Below are 6,135 nucleotides of genomic sequence, written 5' to 3'. Positions count from 1 at the left end.
ACAGATGATTTAGAGGAAGTGGGTGGAGAATGAGTGTTACTGTTAACTGGAATCAATGTCTTCCACCCAGTCCTCCTTTAGCTGAGAATCAAAGAACTTACCTGACTGTCTTCAACAACTATCTTCTTTTTTGTTTGTTTGTTTGTTTGTTTGTTTTTCATTATAAATGTTTGCTTCAGAAATACTTTCTGTGCATGAGATACAGAATATAAGTCCTCCTGCCCCAAAAGTTCTCTATATATAATTACCAAACACATTACCAGAGCCTTTTTGCCATGATCAAATATTATAGGCCCCCTGCCCCTCCTTTCTCCTGCATGTTGACTGAAGAAAAGGAAATCAGGTTTTCTAGAGAAGTGTGGCAAGTTCGCCCACATCTAAGTGTCTGATTTCTGGCCCTGTCTTAGCATCAGAAAATCAATCAAATTCTTTTATTTGGAATGAATCATGGGAAGTAATGTCATGGTAGCCAGCCAAGCTTTCTTTGGGTGAGTGTTGGTTCAAAGAAACATCTCATCAAAACTTCAATTTTGGGGCCGGAACAGTGGCACAGGCATTAGGGTGTTTGCCATGCACACGCTAACCTAGGATGAACTGAAGTTAGATTCCCCGGTGTCCCATATGGTCCCCCAAGCCAGGAGCAATTTCTGAGCACAGAGCCAGGAGTAACCCCTGAATGTCACAAAAACAAAACAAAAAAAACTAACTTCAATTTTTACTGTTTTTGGTGTAATGTTCATTGGCATTAAATATTTCTGAGCTTTGGCAAGCCTTCCCACTAACACATGCAGAAATTCCTCAATATTACAGACTGAAACTGTAATTCATTAATGCCTTACTGATTTTTTTATCCTAATTATTGGCAATAATACTATAGTTTCTGTCTTTATGATAGGACTGTGGACCTCCGATTGTGGGTTGATACTATTGTTTTTATTTTGGGGTCATGCCTGGAAGTAATTGGAACTTATTCCTGACCCTGTGCTTAGTGGTTAGTCTTGGTGTCACTTGGTACATTTTTATGGGTTTCTGAGGGCCAAATCCAGGTTGGCTGTGTACAAGAAAATCAGCCTGCCTCTTGCATTATCTCTGTGATGTCTGATAGCATTTTTTTGTTATTTTCTGTCTTTTTACTTCATTTGACTTAATTTCCCCCTTTCATTTACACTGTCATAGTTTTCTTTCTCATTACTTCTGAATAGTATTCAGTTGAGTTTGCATATCCAATTCTGCTTATTCATTCACTTTGAAATCAACACACAATTTGTTTCCATTTTTTTCCTTTTTAATGGTTTTTGGGCCACACCCGGCAGTGCTCAGGGGTTACTCCTGGCTGTCTGCTCAGAAATAGCTCCTGGCAGGCATGGGGGACCATATGGGACACCGGGATTCGAACCAACCACCTTAGGTCCTGGATCGGCTGCTTGCAAGGCAAACACCGCTGTGCTATCTCTCTGGGCCCTTGTTTCCATATTTTAAATTTTTTTGCTTCTAGGAGAAGGTAGATCTTCAGAGACAAAAAATCAAGTCTGGTTTTAAGAATCTTTATAGATTTCTGGGGATGGAAATGGAGCATTATCTATGGTCACTGAAGGAAGAAGAAGAGCAGATTCAGAGGAAATTACAGGAAAATGAAGATATGATAGAGAAACAAAGCCAGGAACTGCAAACCCAAATCCTGGAACTGGAGAAGAAAAGTCAGGATTCAATGCAGAATCTGATATAGGTACGACTGGGAACTTGGAGGGTGAAGAGTAAGCATCTGATGTTAGCAGTATTATATACATATATTAATACATATATACAACTTGTGTGAAATGACATTTCATTGCTTTCTTGATTTGGATTTCCCTTGTAAGTTATGATGAAAACCTTGTCATGAGCAAAGTTGGCATCTATTTTCTTCAGAGAAGTGTCTGTTCATTGCCTATCCCCATATTTTGATAGGGATTTTGATTTTTTTATTCTTGATCTTTGTGACTGCTTTATATCTTGGAGAGCAATAGTTTATCTCAAGTGTTGAGTGTAGCTATGCTCTGTCATTCAGTTGGTTGTCTTTTCGTTTCATCCCATCTTTCTTTTGCAGACATTTTTTAAAATTTGATCTCAGCACATTTGTTTATTTGTGTTGCCTTTATCATTGGAACTGAATCATTGAAGGCACTTTGAGGTTTGAATCTTGGAATGCGCTGTCTATATTTTTCTGTGGATTTCTGTGGATTCTGGTCTCATTTGGTCTTTGTTTCTCCACAGGGTGTGAAGCATATCTTGAGTAGGTGAGTGCTGTGCAAAGGCAGGTGGGAAGGTGCCATGACTATCTTGGTACAAACATATTAGAGAACTTCTTTGAATTCTTTCAGGAAAGTGGGTGTGCTAACAACAGATTATAAAATATGAGGAGCCACACACAGATGTATAGGAGAACAATGTTCTGGTTTATTGTTCTTTTTTTTTTTTTTCCCAGCACCCCCGTATTGTTCTAATATCAGGGTTCTCATGGAGGATTTTTGCCAGTTACAGTTTTTTTAATGGTATGAAAAAATGCTCACATTTGTTTCTTTGCAAAGAACAACACATCTCTCTTGGTAACAGAAGCTTTATTAGTATACACAGTTTGATCTTGAAAACGATTCATATGCCTCTAGGTGATTTGCAGAAATTATGAATAGATATATTTAATTTAAAAGTCCAGAGGATGAAAAAAGGGTAAATTTTAACACCTCAAAGTAGTTTCTCTTTGGACAGGCCCTAGGTGTCAATTCTGATGTCAATTAAAGGTTTAGCAAAAAGCCAGTGTTTCCTATCAAATATCCTTTTTATCTGAGAGAAAAGGTTTTGTTTTAGAGGCTATCAGAGATAACAAACTTCCTAGTGCCTGACTAAGAAAGTTTTCAGAAGGGGCAATAAAAGAGACAAACTTATATGAAAGAGATGCAAATCTATACCTGGTAAAAGTTTTCTTAACAATTCATTGCTACTTCCAGGCCAAATTTAGATGTTTACTCTGAAGTAAAAATTAGTTAGCAAATAACTCAGAGTCCTTTACAGATGTCCCAAAACAAACATTCTTTCATGTGACAGAGCAATCTGTTTAAAGGGTCATTTAAAAGACTAAGTGAGCAGAGCAATAGCACAGCAGTGGAGAGTTTGCATTCGGCCAACCCTGGACTAACCCTAATTTGATTCCCGGCATCCCATGTGGTCCCGCGAGCCTGCCAGCAACGATTTTTGAGTGCAGGGCCAGGAATAACCTGTGAGTGCTGCCGATGTAACTCCTCACTCTCCCCCCACAAAAAAAAAAAAAAAACATAAAAATAAAAACTATGAAAATTAATGTTTTTTTTAAGTATCTGGTGCTGAGATTTCCAGGTAAAGAGAAATTTAATCAAGGGTATATCTACCTGTATTAATCCTTATATGTGGAACTAAATGATCAAATACATACACACTCGATACAGCAGAAGGGAGATTCATATTTAGGCCAAATAAATGTAACTCAGCATGAGAAATATCATCCTTACTATCAGAGAAGTCTGGTCAGCCAGCTGAAGAAGGGACTCTCAGAGGACCTTCTGACAGAACTTTAGACCATAGTGGCATTAGGAAGGGGTGTAGCTCTATGGAGACTAACAATTTCCACTCTGACAACATCTGTGGCTCTGCTTATTCAGGAATTCAGCAGTGGAGCTGGAATTTCCAGAGGCTGTCTCTTTGAACCTTCATCCCATGTGTAATGTTTCTAAACTCTACTTTGATGTAAGAAATATGCTGAAGAAGTATCAAGGTATGAAAAGTGATGCATGCCCTAAATTCTAATATTGAAGTCAGGCACTTTAGAAGGAACTAGGTTTAGTTCCTTAAGAGACTCACAGTCACAAAGTGTGTTTCTTGGATTTTGTGGAACTGTCACAGCCTCCTTAGATTAGACCAGTGTTTAGTCAGGACAGTAACATTCTGTTCATCTGCAAAGGTCCATATTTTACTGTGCCAGACCAGAGTAATCACTTCCTCCACTTGCCTATTTAGAAAAGGAAATAATTACCAGTTTCTTCTTAAGAAAATTGTCATAAAAATGAATAAAGTAGGGCTGTATGAGGTGTTTAAGATTGTTTTGGGTGATGCTCATTTTAATATATATATATATATATGTTACACCCCACTCAGGAAGGGCACACATCAGAAGCGCTTTTCAGCCTTCTTAGGTGTAGTGCTCTCCTGAAAAAGAATTATTTGCCAAAAAGGCCCGCTTAGAGTAGTCAAAATCAGTTGACCCTTTGCGTGGATTGTTTGGCTATAATTCTAAACGTGGCTGTAACTATCTCTCTCTTTATTTTTGACCATTTTTAGAAATCAGGCCTCAATATTTCTTTTTAACAAAGAAATACAGTATCAAATCCCGCCAAAAGTCTCCCACTGACCAGTTCTCTGTGATCTCTGCTACCTTGGCGCCAAGATCATGTTTTTTCCAAAACTTAGCTCATGAGTAAAGCAATTTTCGGTTTTCCCCAAAACTCTAAAACATTTCTCTCTCTTCCCACTTCCCTGAAAATTACCTGGTTTCTCCTGCTTACCCAAAACAAAGCTAACCCACAACAGAAACTTCTTTTCACCTTCACTATCGGTTCTTTAATATGCAGATTTTAGCCATGGCCTTTCATTCTGTTTCCCTGACCATCTCCCACTTTCTTTGATCTCCAAAATTACACCCCGCATTCCAGAGCTCACCCCTTAAAAGTTACCCAGCTCAAAAAATAAATTTGTCTTCGTCTTTCTAGATGCAAGTCCCCATGCATTGTGTGTGGTAATTCATTTCTACAATATTGCTCCGTTTCGTGTTCCCACTCTCTCCCCGTGAAGGTTTCCCGGACTCCACGAAGAAGCTGCTTAGAGGCGCTGGCGTCTGCAGCATCTATATCTATATCTATATCTATATCTATATCTATATCTATATCTATATCTATATCTATATCTATATCTATATCTATATCTATATCTATCTATCTATCGATCGATAGATAGATAGATAGATAGTTATCACTTAGAAATACAAGAATGGGAAATGAGGATTATCCATTGTACTACAAATAGTTTTAGTGTTAACACCTATACATGTATTGAAACTCCTAAAACCCAAGTTTTACTCAATTCAAAACAGAAGTTTACTGTGTCTAATTTCTCTTAGTGCTTTCTGTATTTTATAAATCTCTCTTTTTTTTTTTTTTTTTTTGGTTTTTGGGCCACACCCGGTGACGCTCAGGGGTTACTCCTGACTATGCGCTCAGAAGTCGCTCCTGGCTTGGGGGACCATATGGGACGCCGGGGGATCGAACCGCGGTCCGTCTCCTAGGCTAGCGCAGGTAAGGCAGGCACCTTACCTCGAGCGCCACCGCCCGGCCCCATGTATTTTATAAATCTCTTATCTATAATTGTGAAATCCAGAAAGCTCTGAACCCTGACAGAATTCTTTTCCTATTTCACTGGACAACAAAATCTGTCCTAATCTAAACAATTTGTTGATTATATTATCTTTTGCTACAAAAATATTTTAATGACTTAAAACCATAGGCACATCTGAGCACATCTCCTCCCTCCCTCCCTCCCTCCCTCCCTTCCTCCCTTCCTCCCTCCCTCCCTTCCTCCCTTCCTCCCTCCCTCCCTCCCTCCCTCCCTCCCTCCCTCCCTCCCTCCCTCCCTCCCTCCCTTCCTTCCTTCCTTCCTTCCTTTTTTGTTTTTTTGGGCCACCTGGTGATGCTCAGAAATCGCTCCTGACTTTGGGGACCATATCGGAAACCTGGGAGGGGGGGGGGAAATTGAACCACAGTCCGTCCTAGGTCAGCCTCGTGCAAGGCAAATGCCCTATTGCTGTGCCACCGCTCTAGACCGCAAGTATTCTTTTTTGAAGAGAATTTTATTAATAAAAACAAACAAGATCAAGTTTAGAAAAAAATTGGGGAAAACAATGTTGAAAACAACAGGAAATAGAACCAAGCAAAAAATTAAAATGAGGGGCAGAGAGATAGCCCAGCCATAGGGTGTTTGCCTTGCACAAGACCAACCCAGGTTGGTCTTCTGAGCTTGCTAGGAGCGATTTCTGAGCACAGAGCCAGTAGAAACCCTTGAGCACCGCTGGGATTG

This window comes from Suncus etruscus, chromosome 18 (assembly GCF_024139225.1).
Source record: "Suncus etruscus isolate mSunEtr1 chromosome 18, mSunEtr1.pri.cur, whole genome shotgun sequence".
Taxonomy (NCBI): Eukaryota; Metazoa; Chordata; class Mammalia; order Eulipotyphla; family Soricidae; genus Suncus; species Suncus etruscus.
The sequence above is the reverse complement of the archived record's forward strand: the minus strand, read 5'-3'. Positions refer to the sequence as shown.